The sequence below is a fragment of the Mesoplodon bidens genome (genome assembly GCF_964165515.1).
Source record: "Mesoplodon bidens genome assembly, chromosome: 16".
In the NCBI taxonomy this organism is placed as follows: domain Eukaryota; kingdom Metazoa; phylum Chordata; class Mammalia; order Artiodactyla; family Ziphiidae; genus Mesoplodon; species Mesoplodon bidens.
Window position 1 is genome coordinate 43,522,037 of NC_138173.1, and position 19,656 is coordinate 43,541,692.

Sequence of the window (19,656 nt, forward strand, 5' to 3'; positions counted from 1 at the left end):
GGGGACATGGGTTCGTGCCCCGGTCCAGGAAGATCCCACATGCCGCAGAGCGGCTGGGCCCGTGAGCCATGGCCGCTGAGCCTGCGTGTCCGGAGCCTGTGCTCTGCAACGGGAGAGGCCACAACAGTGAGAGGCCCGCGTACCGCAAAAAAAAAAAAAAAAAAATTATAATGAAGTGATTCCCTTTTTTCATAAGCACAATTTTGAAAGAAAAAAGACTTGATTTTATATTTGAGCATATATAATAGTCCCATAATCTGAACAAATATTTATCAATATCCCATTGAAAGCTTTTTTTCTAAAAGACTATACATATGTGCTTCTGACAGCACTCTATTTTTCACAGTGACAATGGTTTTCTAGCATAATAAATAGCAGACAATTTAAGTTGTACAAAGAAGAATCACTAATTATCTGACCAAATGATCTAGTACAGAGAAAATTAATTTAGCTCACTTTGCATAACTTCAGAAACAAATATGGTAAATAAACAGTGGGGGATATCCTTGAAACTTAATTCACTTTTTTGGCCTTGCTCTTCCTCTAGTGTTAAATAAAGGTTCCAAAGGCACTGAAAAAAGGAACTATTTATCTTCCATAACATTTCCTATATACAGAGTTGCAAACAACATAACAAATTTAAATATGCCTAGGTACAATTTGGTAGTAGTTGATTACCAAAAAACAGAATTAATTATCATAAGCCATCCTTTGATCAGACCACAACTAGAAGTGATGTACTAGAAATGATGTATCTGCACACAAGCTAATTTTGGCCCCAAATAAACAGACCTTTGTACATCTGAACAAGAAGTACATTAAGAGAAATTTGAGGCATTAAATTACTTGGATTTTCATATACAGCTTTCTCTGAACAGTGATAAATCACTAAAGTTCATTATAATGAAGTTTGATGTTGCTCAAAAAGGTTATTTAAATGTTTAAAGTTATTTTAAGTTATGTCATTCATCTTGTCAATGTCAAATGTGGAAATGTCATATTTTCCTCTAATAAATCTATTCCCCAATATAGCTGGAAATTCAGCTACAGCAGCAGTGCAGGCTCTGGGCATAATTCTTGCTGTCCAAATAATATTAAGGAGACAGACTCGCCTTATAAATCTTATAAAAACTCTGACTTATTAAACATCTCTTTATACAGTCTGTTAAAGTAAAAATATAATAGGCACGACAATAAATTTCTGGAGAAGGATAAAAATGCTTAAAAATAGCAGCTAATGCATGGGTAGGCTTCAGAGAAATCCATGAAATTTCTAAAACTGTATACTAAATTGTGAATATAGGTATATTCTAGAGATAGAATCCATAGCTTTCAAGAGATTCTCCAAGGAGTCTAAAGTATAACAAACGGTTAACTGCTACTGCTGAGATGGCAGAATTTAATTTGCCAGTAAAAGTTACCATCAGTTTCTGTAAATTGTGTCTGTTCTCACTAATTTACATTATTAGTACAATATTCATAATTATTAGCTCAGTTAGAACATACTTCTTTTCCTTTAAGATCTGAAGTTGCAGTTCCTTCCAAAAAAGTTTGGGGGAACATTAAAAAACAACATTCATCCCTAAACAAATGTCTCAGATTCAGAATGCAAGAATAAATATAAGGTATGTAGATAGCCTAGAATAACCCATCACATGTTTAAAAAACAAAATCTAACAAGTAAAGGCTAACTTGTATATTCAAAGGACAATTGAGTATAAATATAAAGATATTATAAAGCAATAATGTCATCTTCACTTAAAATGGCAATTACCACTGAAAACTTTTTTTTAAGTTTATCATTCCTTATAAGGTAAGCCAATAACAATATTCCTATTTAAAATGTAACAGGCACAAAAAAGTAAAATGTTTGATGCCCAATGAGAAAGAGTCAGCAACGGTGCTACAAATACAACCGAAAAGCCTTTTAATTACTGGAATGTCTCCTCAGAAACATGAGCCTATTATATGAAGATCTAAGAAATCTGGGTTCTATAGATAGCTACCAAGTGGTTTTGTGGCTTTAGTTCAGCAATAACCTCTCTGTACCATCTGTGGCAGAGATGATGTTTTATACCCACCTGTTTCATTTTCCTTCCATTTGCAGCTAGATGCAGCCATGTATCCAGTCCTGGCCAGTGCAATGTGAGTACAATGATGTACGCCCTTTCCAGGACTAGCCCCTAAATCATCCTTTCAATCATCCTTTGAGCTCTCTCTCTTCCCTCACTAGCTGGCTGAATATAGTAATTTTAGTGATTGACTCCAAGTAGGCCTCTGGGGACAGATGAGTCACAAGATGGAAGGAATTGGGATATCTGAGTCATCCACACGGTTCTCTGTGTGAGTGAGAAATTAACTTTTATAGTGTTCCGCCTGAGATTTTGGGGTTGTCTGTTTCAGACACAACTATCTTACCCAAGATAAGATAAAATGAGGGAATAACTTACGAGTAGCTTGGACGGGAAATTTTTAAAATACTTTACAAATATGGGGTAATGATAGCATCTTTTTATACAGACAGTAAAGCACAGACTTTGGAGTCACAAAGTTTGGGTTCAAGTTCAGATTCTGTCACTTATTAGCTAGCTGTGTGACATTGCGTTAAATTACTAAGACGGTTTACTCAACTGTAAAGTAGGAATAATAAATAATCTACAGTCCACAAGATTATTACTAGGATTAAATAAAATATATAAAGAATCCAGCATCAGCATGACATATTAATCACTTAACAAATATTAGCTATAACTATTACAAATATCTGAGGAGGTGGCACAAATGTAACTGAACCATTTACTGGATAAAACTGTTTAAAAAGAGATTATCATGCTTAAGGTTAGAAATAAAATGAAACAAACTGTTGGCTCTGAAATGGCTTGTCTAATGTCATCAGAATAGTTAGCCATTTGCAAGTTTGGAATGCATCATTATAGTACACGAATTTCTCCAACATAAATATAGTTTTCAGCCTTGCTATGTTTATACAGCTACAAAACTATGACAAGTCATCTAATATTAAAAATGGAGTAAATAATTTCAACTTAACTACTTTTATATATGGGGGAGGTGGAGGTAACTCAACAGAGTATTAACATAGGCACATATCAGTTTCCAGCAAGTTTTTTGGAACGTGAATGCTTATCAAGACTCAAATATACTACCTTGAGCTCTATCCTTAACATAATTTCTATGATCGCCTAGAAACATAAACCAAAAATTCAGAATAAACTATTCCCATATGCCACAAAGCCTCCCCAAAGAGATAGTTCTTAAACAGCTTCACAAACATACACCTGCTACATTTATCTATTTAAGCCTATTCTTGTTTGGGAGGTAGAATAGAATGGTACTATGTGGTTTTAATAATACTCATTACAAATAATACTCATTACTCAATCCATTACAAAAATAAGCTGCTGCAGAAAGAAAAAGCATTATTCATTCCATTTTCCAATTAAAGAAAAACGATTTAAAACATTTTGACTAGTCCATTCCAGGCACTCTTTGTTCAAAAGGGCAAACAATACACCAATAGGGAAAAGGTAGGAAAAGCATGGTGCAAAACGATGGGTATGCTAAGAGGGCCCAGAGACATGAAAAAGTTTTTAAATAGGTTTAAAAAAGATATCCAACTGTCAAAAAATTTTTTTGAACTGGTTAAAATACTCATTGCTATACACCAACAGAAGGGAAATATTAACCTAGTCTGATAGTAGTCAAGTCTGTCTACTTCTTGAATTTCAACTTCCTTATTTGAAAGCTGAAGTGATTGGATGAGGTAATGTCTAAGGCCCCTTAGTTCTAAAAGACTATGATTCTAATATACAAATATATAGACAGCTGTAATACATACCATACTCTAGGGTTAAAAGTGGACAATTAATATTTCTTTCTGTTCTTTTAAAAATACCTCCAAATTTTGTACAGTGTTGGTGTACTCTTTGGTCTTAGTAAATCCAGTGGAATGAGTATTATCTTTGCAAACTAAATTTTACCAGTTTCATCACTAATCTGAATAATTCTACTATTTGTACAATTACAAATATTAAGTGTTTGGGCTAATTTTCTCCTTACCATTTTTTCTGGAAGCTGTTTTTTGTTTGTTTTTTAATAAAAAGTATTAAAAAGAATGTTTCCATCACTGCAGAAAGTTCTATTGGATAGTGCTGGTCTGGAGATTATTTGATTTATCCATACAGCTAATGTGGCAGAGCCAAAGTCTCAGTCCTCTTTCTACTACTTTACTTCCTCCACAAGACCTTCATTAATCACCTGGTTTCTGAATTATCACGTTGGCCTTGTGTTAAGTTCTGCCTACAAACATCCATTTGCTTCCAACAGGTAAACAAACTTTAAGCTTTGCATGGCATTCCGCAATCTTACCTTAGTCTCTCACCATTCTCCTACATAAAAACACACTCTAGCCAACTGGTCTACTTGTTAAATATATTAACAAAACATAGTTTCACCTCCATGATGTTTCCTATGTCTTTGTCTCTGCCTGAATACTCTTTTCCACCTTCTCTGTTCTGCTTATTTAAAGTCCTACTCTTCTTTCAAGGCCCAACACCTACCTTATTTCCACAAATCATTCTAACCTTATTTCCACAAATCATTCTAGGTCAGTAATTATAGATAAACTACTAAAAATTGTTTCATACTTTTATATAGAAGTTTACAATTTTCTTAATACTTCACCTAAATATTTTACTGTGATTCTTTGCTAGGATGTGGGAAAAAAGTTAAGCAGAGTATAGGTAATCAAGAGTCTGTGTACGTGTGGCACTGATTACAATTTTTTAAAGGGTGATCAGATGCTTACTGAAAAGATGACATTTAAACTAAGACTTGAAGGGAGTTAGCCATGAGGAAATCTGGGGAAAGAGCATCCAAGGCAAAGGCAACAGCTACTGCAAAGCCTTAAGGTAGGAATGTGCCTGGTATGCTCAAGGAACAGCCTAGAGGCCAGAATGTGGCCAGAGGGAAATGAGCAAAACAAAGAATATACGAGATAGGTCAGAATGTTATGGGACCAGGTTGTGTATGGCTTTATAGACCACTGTAAGAACTATGGCTTTTATCCTAAGCAAGATGGGAAAACTTAGGGGGCTTCTAAACAGAGACAGTTTAGAATCTGAATAATTTAAAAGGATAATTCTAGCGTTAAGAATAGAATGAGAAGGAAGAAGTAAGGACAGTAACATGGAGAAGAGTTTAAAGGCTACTGCAATACTCTAGGAGAGAGATGATGACGGGCATAAGGATATCTTTTGAAACTAAAACTGACAGAATTTCCTGATGGCTTCCAAGAGGATTTTGCCCTGATTAACCAGAAGGCTGAAACTGCTGTCCACTGAAATGGAGAAGGCTGTGAAAAGAACAAGTTTAGGGAGGAGCTAAGAGCAGGGGCTCATTTTCAGACATTTAAGTTTGAGATGCCTTTAAATCTTAGGTGAGAATGTACAGCCAAATACCCACATGACAGGCATGGAGCTCAGGAAAAAGTCTGGCTTAGAGATAAAATTTTGGGAAGAGTTGTTATACGAATGGTGGGTAAAATCACAAGCATGGATGAAGTCCCCAGAGGAATAAATAAAGAAGGGTAAGGACTGAGCCCTGTGGCATTCCAACTTTAAGATACAGGGTAGAAGAGGAGGCTCCAGTAAAGGAGATAGGGAAGGTGGAAGGAATCACACCCTCATGAGACAAAACCTCTTGGTCTATCCCATCAGTATTACACTTGCCCTCTCCCCTAAATATAAACTATATCTTAAGAACGACCTGAGAGACAATAACAATGTATCTTACATGATATAAGCTACTTCTTAGGCCTGTTCAGACTTGAGGGTATTAAGACACTTCCTCTGATACTTCTCAGAATGGATAAGAATTCTAAAGGAAGGTCTGTCTGGTCTCTGAGAGTCACAATGCATGATACAAAACAAAGGTAAGCACAGATCTTTCTACTTTTGACTGTATATTAGTTTCCTGTTAACAAATTACTACAAAGTGGGTGACTTAAGACAACAGAAATTTATTTTCTCACAGTTCTGGAGGGTGAAAGCCTCAAATCCAGCAGTGTTAGGATCCCTTTGGAGGTTCAGGAGAATCTGTTCTTTGCTTCTTCCAGCTTCTGGTGATTACAAGCATTCCTTGGCTCATGGCCACATCACTCCAGTCTCTGCCTCCATGCCTCACATTGCCTCCACCTCTTCTGTGCATCTTCCCCTCTTCTGTCTATCTGTAATTTCCCTCTGCTTTTCCCTTATAAGGACAACTTGCCATTGAATTTTGGACCCCTCAGATAACTTGGGATGATCTCCTCATCTCAAGATCCTTAACTACATGTGCAAAGACTCTTTTTTCAAATAAGGTATCATTCACAGGTTCCAGAGATTAGTATGTGAACATCTTTTTGAGGGCCACCACACAATCTACTACATGACTCCAGAAATTTTTGCTAAGGTCATCAGTAAAGTGTGTTATGTTTATGCAAAAAGCCAAAGGATGTTCATCTATAATTTTAAGTTACTATTTTTTTTTTTTTTTTTTTTTTTTTGCAGTACACGGGCCTCTCACTGTTGTGGCCTCTCCCGTTGCGGAGCACAGGCTCTGGATGTGCAGGCTCAGCGGCCATGGCTCATGAGCCTAGCCGCTCCAAGGCATGTGGGATCTTCCCGGACCGGGGCATGAACCCGCGTCCCCTGCATCGGCAGGCGGACTCTCAACCACTGTGTCACCAGGGAAGCCCTATTATTATTTTTAATGAAAGGATATGGCTATAAGGAGATACCTATTTGATTTGGCTATGTATTTGATTTAGCTATATTTGGCTATGTGTAACTGCTTATCAGGTAACCACTGCAACCCCTGGTTTGGATAAAAGAATCAGTTATTGTGCTATATAGTACATATCCTGTACTATAGGATGTGATGATAGACTTTTCTAAATGTTTGCTTTATTTTCCCCACTTAAATGCACTTAATCAGTCCCCACCCTCTCTTTCCAAAGGACCTTATTTCATGATTTTGATTTAAGGATGCCTATGTAAGAAGTGTTGGTTATTCACGCAAACAAAAACTGAAGGATAAATTAGTTAAGGCAATAGTTAAATAGATCAGAGGTTTAAAATCTGGTTCTGGAGCAGACCTAGTCACCTCTCCTGACTCAAGATGTTACAAGAGCATCTTGTATTGATTCATTCATTGTAACTTATTCCAGTGTGGGAGGTAACAGAACCTCCACACCAGTAGTCTCATTGGTACTTTTTCCTTCTGTTTTTATACTGAGATTTGCTATGACAAGTTACTAATAATTTAAAAATCTATTTTGTAATAGCCTTGTCTGAGTAGTTAAGAGTGTTTCAAAGACATAATTTATACTAATCAAATGAAACAGATGACAGCACATTCTCCCTCATTTTACAAACAGGGAAAGAGAGTGAGGCAGAGCCACCTGGGGAAAGTTGTACAAACGAAAGAAGTCAGGTATCCTGACTTTCAATCCAACTCAGTAACTGCAATTCAATGACATATGTGCTTCTGTATTTGGACTCAAAGGACATTTAGAAAGAGACTATCAAAAAAGACAAAAGAAGTTCTGTGGAAAGGAAAAAACATTTCATACAAAATACTCCTAGAGCTGTGCTGTCCAGTGTAACCACATGGTGGATCGAAGACTTGATATGAATAAAAGAATGTAAAGTCATTCACTAATACATGCTGAGACAATAATGTTTTGTATATGTTGCGTTAAATAAAATATATTATGAAAATTAATTTCACCTGTTTCTTTTTACTTTTTAATGTGGCTAACAGGAAATCTTAAATTAATTTATGACTTACATTATATTTCTATTAGATAGCCCTGCTATAGAGTTATGAAATAGTTACATTACAATACATAACTTTATTCAATTAGCAAATACTTATCCAACACCTATCATTGTCAAGCCTTATGCTAAGTGCTGAGACCTTAAGAGTGAACAAAGATAATGGTCCCTGGCATCATACAGTTTACATTATCTCTTACACTTCTACTGTACATTTCATATGTATTATCTCATATGCATAAGAATAACTTAGAGTACTTCACCACTTGGGGAGCAAATGCCAATACCTGACTTAGAAATCACAAAATATAAATCATCAGTAGATTTATAGTAATGGCCATCTATTTTTGTGATATATTAGTTATATTATTATGCTATATACGATTTATCTGGAAGCCTAACACTATCTCACTCCCTATAGCTTCTCCTGGCTTCTTGTTCCTTCCCTCTAACTAGTTTGCTCCCTCCTACGGCTCATCTCTACCAGAAGTCTCTACAACTGGCAACCTTGCTTGCTATTCACATTACAGCAGGGCTGTTTATACTTTCAGGGGTCTCCAGAGGAGGACAGAGGTCGAAAATGTTAAGTGTACGTAATTTTAAGGGGCTAAGTTCAGTTTTTTGAACCCAAGGCTGAGTTTTGAAGTTTCTTTTCAGCTTAAACAAACTACGGTGATTTCTGAGGATTTTGCTTCAAAATTCAACGCACAAATTTATTTGAGGGCTAAAATAACTCCTTATTAGTTTTATCCTACTGAGGATTTCACAGAAGAAAACTCTACCCGGGGAGGGGGAAGGGGAAGCTGGGACAAAGTGAGAGAGTGGCATGGACATATATACACTACCAGATGTAAAACAGATGGCTAGTGGGAAGCAGCCGCATAGCACAGGGAGATCAGCTCGGTGCTTTGTGACCACCTAGAGGGGTGGGATAGAGAGGGTGGGAGGGAGACGAAAGAGGGAGGGGATATGGGGATATATGTATACATATAGCTGATTCACTTTGTTGTACAGCAGAAACTAACACACCATTGTAAAGCAATTTATTCCAATAAAGATGTTAAAAAAAAATGCTGGTATACTCACACACAAAAAAGGAAACTCTACCAAGCAGGACTTCAAAAACAAATTAACAAGTAGCATTTCTCAAGTAAATGACTTTTAAAAGAAAATAGTAGGTAACATCAATAGAACAAGAATGTATAATGTTTTTTAGGCTAATATCCTAGCTTTCGAGAAATTGTCACTAATAAATTAATTGTTCAGGTTTTATTGACAGCTACAAAGAGAGCAGTACAAACAAAAACTACTTTATCAAAAGATGCTAATTTTTCTCAGTTTAATACAGAAAGTATTACTGACATATGACAGCTATTGAGAAACGAACGAAGTATCCAAATTTTAAACACCCAAAATGATTTCACTGCCTTTTTCCTACCGTCATCTGAAATACAGATGTGTTTAGCAAAGGAACAGTATCCCACAGTCTTTAGCTGTGCAGGTGTGGTTATATATATAGTCGTTTCAGGGTTATACAAAGCTAACAAAAGCTGGTACCTCATGACTTAAAAATTAAAAAGCCAAAGAAAAATAATTACTCCTGACTGAAGAAAAAAAATCACTTAAGGAAAATTTAGGTGATCTCCATAAGTAATCAGATTAACATTTTTCTTAAAAAAAGATCAAACCAAAACCTTTAAGCTAAAGTACTTCATGTACGACCATGGGTCCTTTCAGACCATCATTAAACTACTAGTGCTAGTTTGCCAAACACAATGTCAATACAATCAAATATAAATTTAGAAATTCAACCTTTTTTTGGCCTTCAGCCCAAAATGGCCTAATTTTTACACGGGCCTAAAATGATAAAAGATCATAAAGCTTAACACGAAACCAGCCTGCATTTGACAATCAACTGTCACTTGTTAGAAGCATCAGAAAAACAAATAACAATTCTCTAAGATTTCCTTTATAACCCGAGTAGGGAAGAAACAGAAAGAGGCAATTCAGATATAAAGGCAACAAAATGTATCCCTAGCTTACTCTCTGCCCAGCACCTGACCAGGGATTTTGACGTGTTATCACAAATATTTGTCTTCCTTCTCCTCCTTGAAAAATTCAGAAAACTACGTTTTTCAATCCTCAGCGCCCGCCAGATTGGGGGTGGGGTGGGGGTGGGGGTGGTGTGGTGTGGGCAGGGATGATTAGAAACCAAAGAATTTCTGTGATAAATCTAAGGAAGTATTAAGGATAAAATCAGAACCTGCCATAATATACAAGAGAGTCTTTCAAATGATAAAAGAGTTTGTTTTAAATTACCTATATTTAATTCCATCTAACAATCCCGTGAGAATAATCTTTCAATCTGATCCCATTGAAGAGAGGCGACCCCAAGTGTCTTAATTCACAACTGCAAAAATATGACCTTACGACTTCCTCTATTTCAAATGTGTGAAGTGCATTTATTTTCCACTAAAATGCTGAAGTAGCTTTAAAAACAGACAATAATCTTAGTATCTTTCATGTTAGGTAGAAAAAAAGTTTCATTTAATCAAGTTAAAAGGCACCCAAAATTCTACTAATCACCACCAAAATTTTTTAAATTCCAATACTGGTCTGAAGACAGTAAAATGGACCATCCTTTATATAAACTCTAATGATCAACTGAGGCGTCATTCAAACGAAAGAACAATATTTCAAGTAGCTACTATCTGGAGACTAAAAATTGAGTTGTGTTTCAATTTCTAAAATAATGTTACAGTTTAAAAAGTTAATCTTACTGCAATCCTCCTGGAAGTCACAGATATTGAAAAACTACACTAACATTAGTTGCCAAATGTAATTTTTTCCTCAGAAAGACACCTTGTGGTGACATTAAAATAGTTTCTGAGGACACATGAAATTTAAATTTCAGTTACAATGTATACAATAATAGAAAGGGGAATAAAACTAACAAATAAAAAGGGTTTTTGTTGTTGTTGTTGTTGCATAATGTGGTTTAGGTCCCAAGACTTAATTCTAGATCTTTACCATGGAATTGCACATAGCAAGCAAAGAACATTTGAAAATAAGCGTCAACAATAGATCATCGCCATTTTCTAAATAGAAGTATTTACATTTTGATTCAGTTCTGACGGTTGGGTGTTAAGGAAGCATAAACAAGCCAATATGGTAATAACAGCTTGACTTATAAAGATGCTCATTAAGATGGTTAATGGCAAAACCGAAAATGAAACCTGGGCATACCGTCAGACTTCACATAACAAAAAGGGTCAAGGAATTAGGTTAAAATAAAATATACATATGTATAAATAAAAAGACAGCCATGTTCCTACCAAAAAAAATGAAAGAAAGAAACAAAGAAAAGAAAAGAAAAGTGGAATGCTAAGGAAAAATCACAAACATTTTAAGGCAACCGATCAGAGGAAAGGACTGCTTTATTCCTCCACCGTTTACTAACATTTAATACTAGCGTTTGCAGCCAACACCTGGGTTTGAAAACTGCAGAGGCATTTAAATGCTGTTCTTTCCAATGTCCACCCAACAGGACGTTCCGCAACATTTTGAATAGTAAATATTAACCAGAATAAAACATCCTTCATATATTTCTACCTTCAAGAGCTAATGGGAAAAAAATAAGACCTTTCTTTCTCCCATATGTAGCCTTAACCATTCTCTCCCCTCTTTTATTTACTGCCCTTTGTCGCGAGGTTAATGAACCCTGAACTTATTTTCCTTCTTCCCATTAATGAAAAGGGTGGGGGGGGGGAGGGCAACAGCAGAGGGGAAGCCAAATGATAGGAAAAACTGGAAATTAAAAATAGTGGCATTACTGGCTGGATGAAGACTGAGAACTCCCTGAAGGTTTAGCGTGAGGGAGACAACCCTGGAGGACCCCTCTTAAGACATACTTCACCCTAAGACCCCACCATTTTTAGTCTGTTTAATTTCTGCTTTTGCAGGGGGTGGCAGTCCCCCGGATGAACGTTGCCCAGGGCCTGCCTCTCTTTTCCCCGAGGCCTCCAGCCGCCGGGGGTGGGGGGCGCTGGCCCCGGCTCCGAATTTGCAGCGAGGCCCGGAAATCGGTCCCGTTAGAGCCGATTTCACCCATCAGGAATGCGCTCCGCCCCCGCCACCTCCCCGCCGCGGCCGCCCTCCGCGTCGCCTGCTCCAGGGGCCGGGGAAGTGCAGGAGGGGAGCGCCGCCTCCGCCCGTCACAACACCGCCGGGTCGGCCGCCCTCGCCCCAGACTGCTCGGGCCAGGAGGACAGGGCTTGGGGCGTATCCCACGCCTCCCCTCCGCGCGCGCGGCCGAGGCGACGCCAGCGCCGGGGCCAAGCCGGGGACGCGGAACCAGCCCGAGGCCTGACCCCCGGGCCGCCCCGGCCCCGCGCCGAGCACGAGCAGGGGCGCCTTTCCCGTGGGATTTCCGAATCCATTTCCGTCCCGGGGAGGGGCGCAAGGGTAGCAGCCGGAGCGCCCCGTGTCGGAAACTGGAGCCGCCCCTGCCCTCTGGCTCCCGGGCGCAGCTTCCCCCCGTACCCGCCCGTACCTTCAACTCAGGGAGACGCAGGGCGCAGGGCTGCGGGCGAGCAGGCCCATCTCCTGGCGGCGGTAGCAGCCAAAGGAAGTACGGAGGAGGGTTCCTCAGACCCGCCAAGGCGCCTCTCAGCTGGGGCGGGGGGAACGGAGAGGAGGGGTCCAGACTGCCGCTTTCCCGGACTCCTCCTCCGCAGTTCTGTCTTGACTGCTGTTCCCGGGAACCAGCGCCGCAACTGCCATTCTCCCCCTCCCTCAGCCCCCGCTGTCTCCACCCCCTCCTCCCACTCCTTCCTCCCGCCCCCGCCCCGCCCCTGCGCACCGCCCGCGTGCCTGGCGTCACGCCCACCTGGCCCGTCGCGGGCGGCTCTGGGACGCGGCTGTTTGCTCGCTCGTGTTCGCTCCGTGCACGCCCGGGAGCTCCCCGCCAGCGACTCGGGCGGCCGGGAGTGTGGCCCCTCCCGCCTGTCTCCCCGCCCGGGGCTGTCAGCGGCCCTTTCTGCCCATCATCCCGCAGGGCTTCCCCGAAGCGGGCCGGGCTGTGGGGCAGGTGTCTCCTCCAAGGACGGGTGGGAGTGGCTGGAGGTGTAGGGAGATGCTGGACTTGGGGAGCCTGGCTTTCGGCGTTTCGCACGCCATTATTCATTCCTTTGTGTTCTCACGGTTCACCTGCTAGATTGGCAGCCCCAGGGAGAGCGGGGCCGTGGTGCTGCAGCGAGTTTCAAACCTCTCCGGGAGGAAATGTCCTTCCCTCAGGGTGGCGGCGCCCCACCGCCCCCTTCTTTTAACAGACCTTAGTTTTCCGCAGGGGCTGCTAGGAGCAGCCCTTAGCCACAGTTGAACACCTTGTGTGAGGGTTCGGAGAATATATTCCACTCACCTCTTTTTTCCCACTTGATCTCACACAGAGTCCCTTAAGAATTCAGAATTCATATTTCAGTTATGTTTGATACCTTCTGAATTTCTTTAATCCGCTTTATCCGTTCCACCCCCCATATCCTTGAAGCCAGCCATACCCCCTTTGAATTTTTTAACCTACGCATGACTGGGCATCACTTCATCTTCGTTGAATAAACACATTCAGTCCATTCCTTCCTAGTTGATTTCAAGATTTAGTCACTCTTTGGAATACTGAGAAACAGGAATGTGGTAGATGCTGGACAGAATGTCCTTTCGCCATCTGTTACTTAACTAAATATATCCCCCTATCAATCCTTGTTTTAGTGTATCTAATTTAAATTAGAAACAAACCAAGGAGCCATGGTCTTTCAGAGGGTACTTGGTATCTTTGGTAACCCAGTAAATATTTACCAATTTGAAAAGTAAACAAGGTTTCTAAGCAGTTTAGGTCTAAGTATATTTGACCACAACTCTTAAAGGAAGTAATGATGGGTATGTTCATTTTCATTTATCAGAAGTTTTAAAGCTGTTATATATTCCTTTAAATGCTATTTAAATGCTATTTGGAGGCTGCCAGCAATTTAATCAGCAATTTAAGCCTACAGGTAGTACAAGAATAGTAAGTTAAATGGATTTATAGAATGGTACCCATCCATAATATCCTTCCTGTAAATCTATCAACATGTTGAACATTTCAGAACAGATGGGGCATTGTCTTGGAAGGGAGTTTTGAGTAAAGAGTCTGTGCAGAGTAGGAATGGTCTTGTACTCTGTCATAATTTCTGGAGATGCCTTTTCCTGTCATCTTAAGAACGAGAGGGATTTCCTGTTCTTCACTAGGGCAACGTAAATCTATTAAAGAAATATCTGTTGAACATCTCCACTCAAATCCCCACAGGCACTTCAAACTTAGCCTGTCCAAGACATAATTTGTTATCTTTTTCTCAAAACTTGCCTCTCTTTTTTACCCAGGCCCAAGCCAGAAATCTAGGATTCTTCCTAGGCACCCTCCTTTTGATCAGTTCCAGTTTGTAGTTAACCACCAAGTCCTGCTTATTGCATGTCCTAAACATCCCTGCACTCTCTTCTATATCCCCCTTCTGCCTTTGGGGCAGTGGTTTCAGCTTGGGCTGCATGATAGAATCTCCTCTGGAGCTTTAAGAAATATCCTGATGCCCAGGCTGCATCCACCAATTAAATCAGGAGCGCTGAGGATGATGCTCAGGCGTCAGTATTTTTTAAAACTCCCCAGGTGATTCCAATGCAGAGCCAAGGTTGAAAACCACTGGAGGGCCTCATCATTTCTCACCAGATTACTGCAAAAGCATAATTGGCCCCAGGTGCCTTCATTTTTGGTGGCATTCTCCTTTCTTTCCCTACTCTCTTGTAATTCATTCAATATCAATTCAATAAATATTTATTGGGTGCCTAGTTCAGGCAGAGAGTTTTGCTGCTATTGAAACTGGGAATACAGCAATGAAAAAGACAGGCCTTGATTCTGCTCTCATAGAACATATATTCTGGGGCACAGAGTTGGGGAAGGCAGAGTAAATAACAACAGAGACATAAACAAAAGGAAATAAATTTACCAGAGTAACATATAGAAACCAGGGAGCCTGTTACTTCAGTTTGGTGTCTCAAACTAAAGTCCACTCCTCTGACATTTGAGCTGGGTTCTATCAGGTTGGCCAAAAAGTGCCTTCGGTTTTTAAGTTTTAAAAAAAAAAGACCATTTTCACCAAGAACTTTATTGAACAACGTATTCACCCTTTTGTTCCACTACCTTCTGCCATTTTTCAGGCAACTTCATAATTCCATCTTCCCAAAACTTATTATCTTTTTGAGCAAAGAACTGTTCCAGGTGCCTTTTACAGTCTTCCAGGGAATTGAAATTTTTTCCATTAAGAGAATTTTGTAAAGACCTAAATAAATGGAAATCCAAAGGTGCAATGTCTGGTGAATACAGCAGATGAATCAGAACTTCCCAGCCAAGCTGTAACAGTTTTTGCCTGGTCATCAAAGAAACATGTGGCCTTGCCTTATCCTGATGGAAGATTATGCGTTTTCTGTTGACTAATTCTGGATGCTTTTCATCGCGTGCTGCTTTCAGTTGGTCTAATTGGGAGCAGTAATTGTTGGAATTAATCATTTGGTTTTCTAGAAGGAGCTCATAATAGAGGACTCCCTTCCAATCCCACCATATACACAACATCACCTTCTTTGGATGAAGACCAGCCTTTGGCATGGTTGGTGGTGGTTCATTTCGCCTGCCCCACAATCTCTTTCATTCCACGTTATTGTACAGTATCCACTTTTCATCGCCCGTCACAATTTGTTTTAAAAAGGGAATGTTTTCATTACTTTTAAGTAGAGGATTGCACGTGGAAATATGGTCAAGAAGGTTGTTTTTGCTTAACTTATGTGGAACCCAGACATCAAAGCGATGAACATAACCAAGCTGGTGCAAATGATTTTCAGTGCTTGATTTGGTTATTTTGAGTATGTCAGCTATCTCCCACATGTATAACATTGATTGTTCTCAACCAGTGTCTCGATTTGATTGCTGTGACCTTCAACTGGTCTACCCGACCGTGGAGCATCGTCCAGCAAATCTCCAACACGAAACTTCGCAAACCACTTTTGACACGTTCGACCAGTCACAGCACCTTCTTCATACACTGCACAAATCTTTTTGTGCATTTCAGTTGCGTTTTTACCTTTCTTGAAATACTAGAGCATAATATGCCGAAAATGTTGCTTTTTTCTTCCATCTTCAATATTAAAATTGCTACACAAAAATTCACCCATTTTGATGTCTTTTTTTAAAAATGCACGCTGATATGACAGCTGTCACAATAAAATCTAACAAAATTGTTTCAAATGAAGTTAAAGACAACTAAGCGCCACTAGAGCCATCTTACGGGAAAACCGAACGAACCTTTTGGCCAACCCACTACAAGACAAGAAGGAGGCAAACAAGTTACGGGGTGGGGAAGGCAGAGGGAACAGCAGATGCAAAGGTTCTAGCAAGACAAACTTGCCAAGTTCAAGACAACTAGAGGCTGAAGCATGGTGAGTAAGAGGGAATATGATGTAGGTTTAGAGAGGTAAGAGGCAGCTAGATTATTTAAGACTTTTTTTTTTTTTTTTTTTTTTTTTTTTGGTACGCGGGCCTCTCACTGTTCTGGTCTCTCCTGTTGCGGAGCACAGGCTCCGGACACGCAGGCTCAGTGGCCATGGCTCACGGGCCTAGCCGCTCCGCGGCATGTGGGATCTTCTTGGACCAGGGCACGAACCCGTGTCCCCTGCATCGGCAGGCGGACTCTCAACCACTGCTCCACCAGGGAAGCCCTATTTAAGACCTTTTTAAAGTCATGATAAGAATTCTAAGTGGTTGGGATGATGTGTGATGAGGAACAATAGATTTTTAAGTGGAGTGACACCCAATTTACCTTTGAAAAGGATCACTCTAATTGTTTTGTGGATCAGATTGTAACAGAGCAAGAATAGAAACAGGCAGAGCAGTTAGGAGGCTACTACAAGAATCCAGGAAAGAAATCATAGTTCTTGGTATTTGTTTTAGAGGAAGAATTGATAAGATTTGCCTGGAATGGAGTAAAAGTAGGGAATGAGAAAAGGAGAGCAATGGGGTTACAATAATAACTACTCTTTAATGAATACATATTATGTGACAGGCACTGTTTTAAGTGCTTTATAAGTATTAGGCCATTTAATTATGAGTCCCAAAAGGTAGGTGCTATTATTATCCCAATAACAAATGAGGATCTGAGGCTTGAGAGGTTGTCATTTGCACAAAGTTACATAGCTGGTAAGTGGCAGAGCTGGGATTTGGACCACGCAGGCTGTCTGGCTCCAGAGCTCCTACCCTTCTCCCATCCCTACCCCAGCCCCCTCCATTGGTGACACAAAGTGAAAATTTCTTCAACCACACAAAGCTGCTTTCAGTACCACAAATCCTCTCTCCTTTCTCCCTTCCTCTCCTTCTTCTCTCTCTCACACATGAACATCTTCTTTTCTTTGCACATGCCATCTACTCTGCCTAGAGCGCCCCCTCCCCTCTCTCTGTCCAGCTCAATTTATCAATCTTCGCCTGGCCCTCACAGGCTAAGCTGAGCCCATCTTCTCTGGCTCCACAGCAATCCTGGGCCTATCTATAATTTTCTGTGTAAAGCACTTCATTATTTTTGTAGGTCTTTTCCACTACACTTTGAAGTCAAGTAGCTTAATCCTGACACATAAGGAAGAGAAGAAGGAATCAATCAAAGATGCCTAGCCATGCACATGGGGCATGCCTTCCCTGGGCAATGAGAGATACAAATATGGTAAAGTACTGTCCCTGCTTTCAAGAAGCTTGTAAACTTGGCAAGGAAACAGACACATAGAAAATCGCTCTAATACAAGGGCCAAAAGTGTGATAAAAACATGTTGTAGGAACACCAGACAGGATATTGGAAGCAAGAAGCTCAGCCTTAGGGTCGTTTCATTGGAAAATATGCAACCAGGAAGGGGAGCTTGGGGCTTTTTTTTTTTCACCATCATCATTTAACACGGTTTGGGGAGGCAGTCTTGGGACCTCACCCAGGAAGACTTGGGAGATTCTCAGTTGCCACAATTGGTTCACTGGAATGTGCTACTTCCTAACTGCTCACTCTTACCTGTCCTCTTGTGATTACATATATTGATTCCCAAATTGGTCCAGTTCCCTTCCTGGCAGGTCATAGAAATGTCTTCTTAGCCAGTTCCCTCCTTTTTCTCATCTATGAGGTTTCAGAGCCTGGATTCTAGCTGAGGGAATTTGGGAAACTTACCAAACTTCTATGACCCACAACGTTGGGCCCAGTGTGTAAGACTGTGAAGGTTGTGGCCTGCATTACCACAAGGGTGTCTCAGACAGAGACCACACTGTGTACAGTGCCTCTTGGGTGTGCTCAACATGCACCACCATCAAATGGGGGTGAAAATAGTACCTCCCCCATTGGGTTGTTCTCAGAACTAAAGGAGTAAATGCAGATACGACACTTAGGCTTGGCATGTAGCAAATCATCAGTAAATGTTATCTACTATTTCTAGGTAAAAGGAAGCTCACTAGAGTGGGAGATATTCCAGCTAGGATTTTAAAAAATGGGGTCATCTGTGTCCCGGCTTGGGTGGTTCTCTTAATTGTTAGGACCATATAGAGAATCTGGAGAGGAGAGACCTTTTCTCTTCCAAATTGAGAACCTACGCCTCTCAATGGAAAAGTCATTCAGGTAGCTGAAGGCTGAGTGGCTCTGATCCACCTATCCCACTGCTCTGACCTTGCACAGGGGAACTGGCACTGTATCCTCCCCAAAGCCCACCCAAGGTACTCTTCCTTGTAGGAAGGTTAGGCTCCCTGAAGGGCTATTTAATAAGCCTTTAGGGTGGTATTTCTCAAAGCATAGGCTAGAAGCATCATTGCTAGAATCACCTGGGGTGCTTACTAAGATAGATTCCTGGGTAATTCATATCACATGTTTGAGAACTATAGCTTAAGTGCTTCAGCCATTATGACAAAATCCCAACTTCAAGCAGTTTTCTTCTATTAGATCTCTTGTTGGGCCCTTCAGAAAGAAGTGTATCTTTTTCCTCTTCATGGTATCCATTCAATTACCTAAAACTTGATTCGTTCTCCCTCCTACCCATACCCAGAAGTGATATCTCCTTTAACCTTTGCTTGTTGGAGACTTGATCTTCAGGGCACCATTGCCCATTGCTTACTCCAGTCTTTCCTGATTACCTTCCCTCTTTGGCTGACTCATGAGCAAGCCAACCCCATGCTGGTGACCTGGGCCAGAAACCCCCAGAGTCCCCTATAATTAGAGCTGGTTAGACTCACTCCAGGTTGGACAGAATGAGTTTGGCTGACAAGGTCCACAGTGGTGGGCTGCAATGGGAGCAGGATCTCACTGGGTGAGGAACAAGGACTTAGTGTAATCATATGTCCCAGGTGGCTCAGGACACTCCAGGCTTATACCTGTGTGTGGGCTTAATTAATAGTACCACCTTTCTTTTTTTTTTTTTTTGGCCATGCTGTGGGACATGCAGGATCTTAGTTCCCCAGCCAGGGATTGAACTCGTGCCCCCTGCTGTGGAAGCGTGGAGTCTTAACCACTGGACCACCAGGGAAGTCCCAATAGTACCACCTTTCACTCTCAAAGGGGCCTGGGTTAGACAATAAATTATATGGTCATCCTGGTAATGAGCCTCATGTCAAGACCAACAGCTGCAATGCCATAGCCCCTGGATTGTGCCTATACTACCCCCTTCCTACCTTCCCAGCCTCCAATACCATGCCATGGTTCCTTTCTTCCCTCTGATTTCTTTTTTTTTTTTTTTTTTT

The 19,656-nt window shown here is 40.7% G+C and overlaps 1 protein-coding gene across 1 annotated transcript in view; it reads right to left on the reverse strand.

Moving 5' to 3' along the window:
- RNF19A (ring finger protein 19A, RBR E3 ubiquitin protein ligase) overlaps nt 1-19,656 on the reverse strand; it is a 213,913-nt gene that overhangs the window by 40,815 nt on the left and 153,442 nt on the right. The gene's annotated exons all lie outside the window — the stretch shown is intronic.